Source organism: Limanda limanda, chromosome 2 (assembly GCF_963576545.1).
Source record: "Limanda limanda chromosome 2, fLimLim1.1, whole genome shotgun sequence".
Lineage (NCBI taxonomy): Eukaryota > Metazoa > Chordata > Actinopteri > Pleuronectiformes > Pleuronectidae > Limanda > Limanda limanda.
This window is the reverse complement of record NC_083637.1, coordinates 30,120,910-30,134,597: the sequence shown is the minus strand read 5'-3', so window position 1 is coordinate 30,134,597 and position 13,688 is coordinate 30,120,910.

Here is a 13,688-nt window from a genome sequence, read left to right as displayed (position 1 = left end):
AGGATAAGGGAAAACTACCCAGCGTTAGTTGCCTCTGAAATGTAAGGAATTAACCACTTCAGTTATGCATGACATAATGTGAAACAACAGCACAATCACAGTATCTCACTTGGTATAAACCCTGAGTTAACCCAGGGAATCCACATACACAAAGGCAAACAACTTGTGTCGAATCACAGGGACCACGCCCTTGCAGATCTTCCACTCCTGGGCAAATCCTCCACGATGACCAGTGAAGCTCTTCCTGAACACAGTCTCCACTACCTGGAAAACAAGGGATGAGCACTGTGTATAGTTCACCAAACAGTGGACCAGTTATCTGCAGTGCACAGTCCCAATCTCACACAGGCCCCAGGACATGAGTTAACCAACAACTGTACAGCTCACAGTAACACGTCCACACTGAACACTGTCATCAAACCCAATTACCGAATGGAATGATGGCTTTTCTGCAGTCTGCTCCTGTTTGCCAGATCTGGGCTACAAGTAAGCTCTTCTCCATTTTGACTCTCCTTCCACTTCCACTTCTCTAGTGGGTTTTCCAAGAGGTCAATGGGAGATCAGTCCCTTCTTATTCAAATAATTACATTGACAGAGACATTTATTTTAGCAATAATCCCCAATAATCCCCATTAGTGTGTGCCCCATAAAAAATGATGTCGTATAAATCAGGGAATTACATTAGACTTATCGTTCTAACGTGAGAGAATAAAACGGTCCCCAATGACAAAGATTTACTCACATCACTATAATTGTCCACTCTAATCTTTTATTTTGTATATTTGTGCAACATGGAGGCACCTGCCCATCAAAACATTTTTAACTGACTCAATGACCAATGAAAACATTATTTTGCATTATACTATATGAATTAGATTGTTTATAAAATGATTAAAGTTGATTAAAAAATGAGTTACAAAACTTTGATATTATATTATCTTTCTGAAAAGAGATGCCCCTTCTGCTATGAAGCATTGTCAATAATTACACCCGAATTAAATTTGATGTTGCATGCTGAAAAGATTGAGACAGAAAGTTCCTTGCACAAAGAACTCAGGAGATTGTTTTATAATGAGACGACCGCTTCCTATGGTAGCTATTTTATTTTGATTCACTCAAGTATTTTCAGAAATTGATTGTGCAATCATAGTTTAGATCAAAAGGAAAAGTTTTACAATGATGTAAAATACTCCGACATGATTTTGGCCAGTAGCCCTGGGGCGGTGTAGAAGTTGCATAAAATTCCCCCTTCATGCATGTAGAATCCATATATGCATTACAGTTTTAGTTTGATTCATGAGCCAAGACTGCACTTACATGATGGTGACACAGTTTTCTGAGCAGTAGTTGCTGGTTTGATTTTTACTGAACCAGAACCCTTATTGGGCTCTTGTGGAGCTGCTCAGTGAAAAGCAGTGCTGATATCAATGCAACAAAGGGATGTAGGGCATAACTGGAAGAACAGAAACACCCCTGTATAGATAACGGCTTCAAAAATAGTGCAAATCATGAGTGACACTTGGCTGTATTTGTTGCTTTTGTATCTGTGCTTACAAAACCAGGCGAACCAAACCTTATAGTGCTCCAGACAGCAGAGATTAATCTCCTAAATTTAATATTTTCACCTGACAGCAGGGAAACAGATAGTTGCTGGAATGGCCTTATGGGTCCTTTGCAGGACATCTATAACAGTACTTGCTATTAATCTCCAGTGAAACCCTCTGAACTACCCAGTGGATGGCAGAGTTTCACTTCACACGTCTCGTCTTGACAGTGATTTCTTGGCTCCGTGATGGGTTGTTTGCAGAGAAGAATTGTATTCTACACGTCATGGTAGGCAATTTGCAACACTGTCATTGTTTACAAGTATATCTTTGCACAAAAACAATTACTGTGGTTTTTGTCATTCTTTTTCTGTTACTGGGCTAACAAAGGACAGTCATGAATATGTGCGCCTTCTCACTTCCTGACTTAATTGACTTGGATCGTTGCCCAGTCATTTTGCTCCTAAGATTCTCCCAATCATTTCCAACCCTGTTGCATTACGTATTGTAAAAGACTGGATGTGGATACAAATCCTGAAGCTTTGGTGTTGTGATGACATGATACAATGATCCTGAGATTATTCGTTACTAGCACTAGCAGTAATTAAGGGATAATATTAGAGGCGGGAAATTATGGGAGAGGCGGTCGACTCCAGGGAGAAACAACAAAAAGACGAACCTGGATTGATCTGTCCAAAAAATCCAAGAGGATTCTCCTTACCCTGTCTAGTGCCCCTGAGCAAGGCACCTTACTCCCCCAACATCTGCTCCCCGGGCGCCGTACATGGCTGCCCACTGCTCTGTGTGTCCTGCACCAGATGGGTTAACTTAAAAGCAGAGGTTAAATTTCCCTCCTTGCATGAGTGTGCTTGTGCATGTCTGTGCATGTGTTTTGGACAAATAAATGTATCTTAATCTTAATGTTAATATTAAAGTTATAAGAGGGGAAGAGGAGGGACAATTTGGGGAAGGTTAAGTTTTGCATTGTTTGCTTTTGAGGGAGAGTTTTTCTCTCTCTCTCTCTCTCTCTCTCTCTCTCTCTCTCTCTCTCTCTCTCTCTCTCTCTCTCTCTCTCTCTCTCTCTCTCTCTCTCTCTCTCTCTCTCTCTCTCTCTCTCTCTCTCTCTCTCTCTCTCTCTCTCTCTCTCTCTCTCTCTCTCTCTCTCTCTCTCTCTCTCTCTCTCTCTCTCTCTCTCTCTCTCTCTCCTGCTACAGTTAAAGTATGTAAAGTTTGACCACACTATCGACACTGTTCACCTCCTAATGAACGATATTTATTTTATGGGTCAAAATGTTTCTTCATAGCTTCATTCAGCCCATCCTGACTCCGCTCCCTCGCCTTCTCTCTCTGTTGCTCTGACACATGCAGACACACTCCATCACACACACACACACACACACACACACACTCACACACACACACACACACACACACAAACATAGTATAAACACATCTGTAAACTCAGACTGGGAAAAATAACATAATTTGGTCTTCATGAAATCTAATGACGATGTGTATGTATGTGTGTGTGTGTGTGTGCAGCTAATACCTGCATGAACATATCGTCAATGATGGTTGTTAAGCTGAAGGTGGCCGATTGGAACATTTTTGTGTCTCTTCTAACCCTCATTGAAAGGCTACGGTGACTCAGATAAACACGCATGTGGCTGCAGTAGACACAAACCATCACTGGACAGTTGAAGACTGAAAGACGGAGCCTGGTCTGCTGAGGCTGCAGATGGAAAAGTCACAATGAGGAGACATAAACATGAATGTACAGGTGACAAATCCACAGAAATTATGTCATGCCAACATTGAGCAGAATTTCAAGTATAAAACACATTGTTGAATCTATGACATTAAAGAACAGAGTCTGTTTGAGAGCAATGGGAGGAAATGCCCTGTATTAGTATGGTGTTCCAAGTAGAGAATGTATAATGTTGGGTCAAGCTGCCAAGCACCTGCTCTTTACTCAGGTGACAGTGAAGTTAAAGACAATGGTACGATTCAGGGCTATAGCATGGTGCTGCGTGTCAAGGGGCCCAGCAACTTGATGACGACATAACGTGTTATTACTGTGGGGCCTAAAACATAATTTAACATGAATATTGGGCTTCCATCTTTTGCTGTGTGCAGATACTGTACCTCAACTGGATTCACTTGAAATTCCTATTTTCTTTCAGGTAGGTGTACAGACTGGCTTTTAGTATTTCCACTGGAAAACAATATGGAAGATATCAGTAAAGCTATAGTCAGCCAGCAAATTGAAACAAGGGCTACACAATAGTGTGATTGGTTCCAGCGGATCAACTGCAATGTCCTGAATTGCTGTGGTGTGGTACTGTCTTAAGTTTTACTCCACACAACTGTTTATGATATGTTCTTGGAGAAAAGGACTTTTGCCAATCAGTGGCTCCAGTCACTATTCTTTTGGAGTTGTGCTTTTGTCACTTCAGCTACCACAATTACATATTTTAATCACATTTAAAGAACTTTATTGATCTAAAAAATTGTCTTATCTATTTACTGGAGTCGCCACTACCAGAGGTCTTCATTCATTTTGATTCACTTTCAACCTTGCAAGAACTCCAGACAGCCCCAAAATCAATGAACAGATGCAATTTCCATGCATAGAGTAGCTGCCCCTGTAATTCTTTGCAGCATTCAATCCTCTATTGTGTTCCCCAATCCATTGTCTCATATAGTTAGCTAGAGTTTGCTGTCAATTCAACCCTTGTATGCGGGAAAGCAACAATGTGTTGAGCTGTGTCCTTATCATTATAAAAGATACAATCCCTCAGGATCTATACAGCTATTATTAGAGAACTTAATTGATATTAAATGTAGTTTTAATTATGTGTAAAATATTCCAGAGGGGTAAGTAAAATCTCTGCATATCACTAATGCTATGGGGTGAATTTGAATAAATGAGTCTTTCATGCCGTCAGTACTTTGTAAAACTCAGTCAAATGGGATTTATTCCACCTTGAAAATGCGAACAATACCAATGAATGAATTAATAAACAAAATTGGAGATTGGAGTCATGAAAGAGGTCGAGCAAACAGAACTCTATTTAAAAACTACTGGTAACACAAGAAGCCATCAAGTCAACTAACTGACTGTAGAAATGAGACACGAGGGAGATATAACCTCTGTACTGGCTGATCAGACTATTTGAAAACAAAAGGGGGAAACTTCACAGTCATTGAATAAAACCCAAGACAAAGAAACAACATTTCCCTCATACTGATGCAGCTCCTGGCCTGGTCTATTGCCTCTGTAGTAAAGCAGGCTCCACCTTTAGCCACCTCCTTTAGTTTAGTGAGATGCCCACGTGAAAAAATACATGTTCAAAGAATGAGAGGAAAATGTAAAACTATATTGAATATTATTGGATGTTTATGGACCAGAGAGTGGGGAGCAAATATATATGCTTTAAAACCCATTTAAACTGATGATCAGGTAGAACCTTGAATATAGATGTATATTGTATGATTCAGCACCAGCAACTTTATTTAAGAAGTTGGATACAATCCAAAATCAAGCAAAAATACAGTGCTGTGGGGCTTTAACTATGACCCTGCATGCAGCTTTGCTGGTTGAAATGGATTGAATGCCTTTGGACATCAGAACACCTCGAGCATTAACATATTGGAAAAATGTAAAGGAACAAAAGGGGAACCATCTGGCTCAGAATATTTTACAACCACGTAAAGAGAAGGGAACAGGACAGACAATGAGCTCCGGGTGGACAATAGAGAATAAGGTCATAGGAGTACCTGATAACATGTTAAGCCCCACTGTGCCTTTCTCTATTGTCCTTCTATGGACTCTAAGAAAGTGAGGGTTGATAGCAATATGTTAATTAGGAAAAGACAAAGGATCGTGACAAAATCAAGTCAGTAAAAGTCATTCAAAATGTATACAACTGCATGTAGAGCATCAGCGTTATCATTTGACAAGTATACGGAGTGACAAGCTGATCTACTTCCTTTACTTTGGAGAGAGGAACTAAAATCAAGCACGTGTTGATAGGACCTTAATTCAGCAGTGCATTACCAAGTATTTTGAAAATCCAGGCATATTCTTCAGGACAATCAAAAACATCAGTGGAGGTAATTAAGAGGGCAGTTCCTGGATTTCGGGACTTATTGGTGTTGAAGAAAATGAAATTGCGGATAACTATGACGTGAGATGAGAAATTAAGGAGATTAAATGTATAATAAAATCAGGAATTAGAAATGACAGGAAGAGTGGGACAGAAGGAATAAGGGCCAATATTATTCAAAGAAAGGTTGGAGAAATAAGAGAAAGCAATGGAAAATGAAAGTAGAACCTTATTTGAAGAATGAGATATGGTCATGCCAGCCTGAATAGTACTTGTGTACAATATTCAGTAACTATTCTCATCACACTCCAAATGAGAAGGTGGCAGGATCTGCATGGTGTTTATTTAGTCTTACTTGCCTACTGTAAAGCCGTTTATCAGTCCTGTCCTGCACCAAAATCCAGAGAATTGGTTATAATTACCCAGAGTTTGCCTTTCACACATGCACAACACAGTGGGAGGCTCTCTGCGCAGACGCATTCACAACAGCAACAAGTCCTCCATATTACTCAGGCGAGAGGTGGAGCAGCCAGGTGCAGGAAGTGACGTATTTCCTCTGCTGCAGAGAACACGTAGTATTCTTGACACACTCACTGCGGTTACATGTGTCCGAATGAAACCCGATTTCTGGCGTTGTCGGGTTTCAAGCGGAAATGGCTGTATCACCACTAGCTGTAATGAAAACAGCGCCACCTATCGTAGCGGAGTATGAAATGCTTTCGGACAAGACTCGGATTTCTCAGTGCCATGTACCCTGAGATAGAGCAGTTAACCCCCCATGGATAGAGAAACCGGGCTTCAGCCGAAATCGGGTTTATGCCATCATGTAAAGGTAGTGACTGACACCGGTGTCGGCTCCTATCACCACAAACTCCCTTGACATCTTCGCCGGTGAAGATGTCAACATTTTCAATGGGAGATATATATTTTTTTTAATTTAATTTTTGCGCCTGCGTTAGAAGCGTCATCAACCGCCCACCCCCACCTGCTCGCAGTGAATCCAGGATCCCCTGCTGTGCTCACACATTGAATTCTCTGGATATTATATCACTACTACCACTCTACCCCTCAGGCTGTGGCTGAGGGGTAGAGTGGTCGTCCTCCAACCTGAAGGTAGGGGTTTCGACCCCCAGTCTGAACCATCTGCATTTCTGATCTGTGCACAACCTGAGTTCCATGAGCACAGAGATGAGGTAAGTCCGACAGCGGCTCACTCATCAAATTGAATTTTGAGACTTTGGAGGCGGGGACAGTGCTTGATGCTCCCATTGTTCAATTGGTCACTGAATTCTCCAGTCCCCACCCTGTCTCTAAACTGCTAAACCCCATTCTTGGGGACAGATTCATGAAGAATATGTCGAGAGAATTACAGAGAAAAAAGGTGCATGGAGCCAGCCACTTCTATAATGCCTCGAACAGAAATGTGTGTGCCTGTCTGCTCCCTAGATACTATAATATGCACTAGCGTGTTGTTTTTACCTGTGCACATTTCGAGGCTGAACAAATTACATTGGAGTGTTGGTACACAAATGTTGTGCTGCAATAACTCTTATAGTGTATCATCAGGCTTTACATCATTCAATAGTTACTTTATTTGTATACAAATTGAAATAAACAAAAAGGGACTAATTTAATTTCCTGCATGTTTTTGTCTTCATATGGATGTAGTGTCTATCAGGTCTTGACATAGGGGGGCTCATTGCAGGGAAACTAAGGGAAAATAAAGTCCTTGTCTGGTTTGCATGCTGTGGATGTGTGTCCCTTCACTCAGGGCCACCTCGTCGACCCATCAGAGAAAACTGTCTGACTCAACCTGTGAATCACTGAACTGTGTGTGAGAAAGAATCCGGTCCACACAGATGGTGAGCCTCCCTGTTGATTTCACCTGCACAAAAACATCTGCTTCATCCCTCTGATCCTCCTTTTAGCCGGGTGTCACACACACACACACACACACACACGTATGCTCTTTCAAAGTGCACCATGTTACAAACTCGGCATTTAAATTAACAATAGCATATTAGTTTATTTTTTATTTTTATGTTATTCTTCAATTTAGTTCTGTATGAAATGGTTCGGTTGAATGCCTTTGGAGTAGTTCAGCTCTATAGCTATTGTTATATACTTAGATTAAACTTTTTGACTGTTATGGAAGGATCCCTCTTTATATTTGATTGATTCTCTTGGTCTACATGATATTATTTTTTATTGACCTTTGAAACCAAAGCATCTCTTCATAAATGTTATTAGCTATGAGGAAGGCAATGCTAGTGGGATAGCCCTTTGGTACAGACTGATACTGTATCTCTACAACTAGAGCGAAACAGTGACCACCCACTTAAGAAGGGCCCTGGTTCTGGCAGGAATTTCCCCGTTCATTTTCTCGATTAACTTTTCAGAAATCCTTGTAAAAAGTTTAAAGTCTCTGACCAGGCGTAACAGCTGCCAAATGACTCGTGACCAAAACAAATTTAATTCAGAGCAAAAAAAATTTGAAAGCAAAAAAAGGCGAAAGTACAAGACTATATACTGTACATAATTATTTGAGTGAAGGAAGTACACATACCATAAGCCACTAAGAATTATCTCTTTCCAAAGGCTTCCCATGTTTCTTCTTGAACTCAACCTTGATACAAACTACAAGTTATTGTTGCAATATATTGTAGTCTTTATCTTGTATGTATAAAGTGTTTCATATAGTGCACAGTAACGAAGTGTAGTTCCCCTGAATGATGCAGTCATTGCAGATCGTAACAGATCCTAGCCGGCATGATTTTCAATTTTGTGGTCAACATTTCCATGGTAACAGCAAGCTCCACCAATCAGAGATGTTGCTGACAATTGTGGCTGGTGTTGTACTTATCCTTGACTAAACTTGCTTTCTGCATTCAACATTGTCTAAAAATGTCGTAGATTTTGGTATATCTTGGAAGATTACTATATTATGGTTGATAATCAAAATCTCTATTAATAAAATGAACAGGATTTTTATCTATGCAGCCACATCACTCAGCTCACTTGGATAAACCTATAGTCGACAAACTGGTGCTGTAAACACATCTGCTGGTTTATTATTCCTTGATAAATACATAAGAATTTGGTGCTCAGCTGATTTTACTTAAATTTTCTTCTATAACCTTCATGAAATTGAGACAATTTTGCGAAGCTATTAGATGCATTGCAATCAATTAGATTCAGACTAGTATGAAATTATAAGAATATATTCTAACTTGATAGACCCCACAACCTTTCATCTAGTCTAAATTCAATTTTGGCCTATACTTTGTCTTCTGACCAATTACCTGCAAATCCGTTGACATTTCCGTCAATCTCAGACATATTTTATGCAAAATCTGAAAATTAATTGTTATTTCGAGGAATTTTTCAGGGAGCAGCTCAGTCTCCCAAAGAGCCCCAACTCTCTGCATGAATCTGCAGAAGCAAAGTCGACAAAAGCAAAACAGCTGCAGTGTGGTAGCTGTTGCATGTTTCTGTTAATGAGCTTTGAATCCGGCCCCTTTTGAAGTTGAAAAACATCTCTAGATGAAAGCAGTTATAAGCTTGGCATAATATGAGTTTCTGGGAATCCATGAGTAGCACAGTTTGAACAAGTGGAGCACAAGAATGGCTCATAATTCCACAGTAAGAAAGTAACAACAAAAAAAAAATCAATAAGTTATGGTACTGCAACAAAACAAGAACTCTATTGTCTTTTTCATATATTCATGGTATACTGTTGTATATATGAAAGCAAATGGTATACTGTTTTAACCCCATACAAGTTTGATTAACAACATTTGATCCAGACCAAGGCCAAATAAGCACTTGGGTGGGACCAGTGGCACAGCAGACCATGCCATGTCACTGTAGTTAATTTTACAATCAAACCACTTATGCTGCAATTTAATTAATGCTTTTTCATCCAACATATTTAAGTTCTGACAAACACAGTCTAGCTTGAGGAAGCCTTTTTAAATCTATTTTTCCTCATAATTATCATGACTTTGAAGATCTCAATAGAAAAAAAGTCCAACACCAATAATTAAAGCTTTACCCTAGTGTCCTGCTTTGTATTCATTTTGTCTTTTCAAAGATTTGTTGTTGTGGAAAAAAAGTTGTGAATTATTTAGGACAGGTAGCTATATTTTATAGTGTGGATGCATTGCTTGAGGGAGAATCCAGAAGCGATCGATTGGTGGACAACTTCCACCAACTTCTCTAACTCTTGCTGTACAAATGGGGTGTAAATGGTACCTGCTAAGAGAATGAGTCTGTGTCAGCAACATTGCTGCTCATTTCCTAAAATCACTTTTCCAAAGTAAATTGCAAAGGACAGCATTTAATCCCAGATTAATGATAGGCAGTACGATAAACAATAAATACCTTGACGATAATGTGAAAATGAATTCAAATCTGTCCAGGCCCATTATAATCTGACAACATTTTATGTAAATGTGCTCATTACACGATGTTAGTCATTTATTGGAGCTCACGAATCCCCAATGCGGCACAGCTAAGTAGATCCAGGCCAAAATGAGCCTTGAAAAAAGAGGCTTCATCTGCCAGCCCAAACTGTGAAGTCCAGCTGTCGGTGACCATGAGCAGTCACAACAACATCGAGGATCACAGAGCAGATTCCAGTTATTTTCTGTTCAATTGCAACTGTATTTAAAACGTCTGCTCTCATGTAAAAAAAAAATGCTGCAGTTAGCAAACACTACCCCGGAGTTTCTCAGTTACCAGAAGCTGTAGCTCTTCCTGCAGTGTTGTACTGCAGCTCACCTCCAGCTGTCGCACCTCCGAGCCAAGCCATGTTGTCTCCTGGGAGGAGAGAGAAGGGGCCGGGGAGGGCTGAGAAATCCCCCCCTGAAAAATACATCTATGAGAAAAGCCCGTGTTGAAAGCTCAAACAAGACTGCATTCAAACAAGAAGGAGTCCTGTGTCAGAGTGAAGGCCAGGGTGGACATTCTGACGTGTTTCAGAAAACACAAGCAGGTTCCTCTGATGAGCTCATCAGTTTTAACATGAACCCCAAACTCCTGCCAGTCCCCTCATGTAAAAGGAAAGAAAATATTTTCCTAATGTTCAGTTTCTTGGTACATTGCGCTCTGTGAAACAATCACTGGCTACTGCCTCATGTATTGCTCCCTTTCACCAGAGCGCACATTTCAATACTCCATCTATACACACAATACCCTACTCTCAATGTGTGGATGTAGGCTGGCATTCAAATATACATGTTGCATCCAGGCCAGCTGCTCGGGTATGGACCTCGGAGTTTGGACACTGCATGTGTGAGGGTCTTATGGACTCATGGTCTTGCTCCTGTAACACATACACTGATATAGTTGATGGTAAAAGGAGACAATTTGTTACATTTGAAATATATGACAGAATAATAGGACCTGGTTTAATAATTTGACCTGATTTGTTAATTGCCAGACTACGATGAGCTCCTTATATGAAATGTTTTACTGTCTATGTATGTTCTCAAATAGACAATCAAAGCTACCTCATCACCAACATGACTTCTCCAATACCAGACTAAATATGGAATGCCAGATTGCTTAATTCAGATTTGATGAATGATTTGATGAATGATTGTAGGTCCAATTGTTGTATGCACCTAATGCATTTAGATATTTTAGAAGTCATGTTATTCAAGCAAATATTGAAAGTTAGTTCCACTCAATTTAAGTTTATTGTCATAAAGCATAGGAAGAGACAGTGAGTTGAGTATGAGTCATTTTCTCTGTATCATAGCTGGTTACCTGACTTTGACATGGTAGCTTACTTTTTTTCTACAAGATCCTTGATGAAATGTTGTGTTCTTGAAACAAATGAAAGAAATTTGATTCCCTCATGACTTGAGCAGAGAGCACAGAAACTTTGAGCAACAACATCTCACCCAGTGTGCCATTATCAGTCTGAGAATATTGTTCACGAACCACATTCACACTGTTTGTAGAAACCATCAAAGTTTCCCTCGGCTTTAAAAGTAGACAAGTGTTCACACTTGCTGATGTGCTCACTCATCTCTGCAGGAAACAAATGGACTTCCAGTGATGTGTTGATAGTGTTGCTTGCAGCGCAGACACAATTTTACTGCCTTTTGCGCTCCATCGAGAGTCATATTATTTGCTTAGAGTGAATACTATAATTAAATGCTGATTGGGAGAAAATTCATGATGATGAAGATAATTACTGGGAACACTAATATTCTCTCTTTCTCTTTGTTGTTGCGGCAATCTTGCTGCACTTGGGGAATAATTGCAAGAGAGGACTAGATATTGAATTTTTAATTTGCAGTGCCCTGAGAGTAGAGTGACCTGCTATGCATTGGAGTTATTGGGAGTTATTCAAGTTCCATTAGGAATTCTCCTGGTATGTTAATTAAGGTTGATGAAGTGACCAGGGATCTATAGTCATTTAGCAAAACCGGGCAAAAAAAGTGAGTAAGAGCCAGAGAAAATTTTCCATTGACTTTCTCCACAGAGCCTCTATGAGGCTTTGTCATTGAAAGGATAAATATGGGGCAACAGTAAGGGAGGTTGGAAATCTGAACTTTCCAAAATGAACTTAATAAATGTTCTGTCTATTCCCATTAGTGGAGGGAAAGTGCGAGTGAAGGAGCTTCAAAGCTCCCGCTCTGTTTAGCAGTCTGCAGGTAGCCGGCATACAAATGATTGCACCAGACTGCTTTTCTCCAGCGCCGTCTCCATCCTAGTGCAACTAAAATAGCTCTGCAAGTTTTATGTTTATCTCAGCTGTTCATCTTGATATGTGTCTCTAGGTGCTTTGAAGTGGGTACTTACCTCCTGAAAGCTGCAGCCCATTCTAATCTTAATGAACAAATCACCTTGTAAAATATGGGAGGCACCCTATTGATGAAATGGAAATGCGTATGCTGACCCAGCAGCATCGTTCAAACACTGACATAAATTACCAATTCAGGCCCTGTGTCTTTCTTATCTGCGCGGCCACAGTGATAACTCACAAGACTAATTAATTTTCATTTAGCACGTTTTAAATTTGTAAAAAAAAATATCCCCAACATCAATTTCACTTTGTTTCACAAGGTGGGGTATTTATGGGACGTGAACTAAAGGGTGCAATTATTGATGACAAAATGAAAGCTGACATAGCAAGTTATGAAGCCTCGCTCATTTGTGCACTCCATGTTTATGTGTACTAGTTTTTTTGTGAAAGAGGTCTCCTGTAGTGGTCAGAAAATTATCACTCAACGCTGCAGCTCTCCTTGGCTTTACAGAGCTTTATAGATAGTTTCAGTCTATTGATTATCTGCCCGGCCCACAACTTTATTGCTTCGGTTCCCCCTCGCTGCTCTCAAAGTATCATTTCAGCCACTGCTGCGAGGTTAAAACGCTCTGAAATCCCACTGTGTCCGACTTACTCAGCACCCAATGTTTGTGACTAGCTGGTGAACATTGAGTACCTAAAGAGAAAGAGATATTTCCAAAAAACAGAGCTAAACTATTTTAGACTTTTACTCACCAGGTACACACAGCTTTGACTGCTGCATGTAGGTAAATACTTAAATGTTTGAATTCACAACCTATTTATCCTAACCCAAGTGGCCTCAAAACATTAATTACTCCAAGTAAAATTTTCCAATTTTCCAGTGTTTGGTGTTCAGCAAATCTCAAGCCACGATTGCACGGCACACGTAGTATGATATGGTGTCAACCAGAAGTAAATCATGCTTCATTAACCTCTCAGTAACATTAGGCTGTCAGCTATATTTAACTGATTTCACAACTCAAAAAGGGGTATACTCTACTTACTGTAGTAGGCTAAATTCTATAAAATGAACCAACCCTTATGTACATTGTATAATAACAGTAGAAGAAATGGTCTGAAGATGATACAAATATTTAATAAGAAAAACAATGGATATTGAAAAAAGAAAGTTCTTCTCACTTTGCAGATGCAAATGCTCAGAAAAATTAAAAAGGACACTGGCTGTCAGAAAAATTTAAAATAAAATTCCTATATGGACTCCGTACGCCCCAA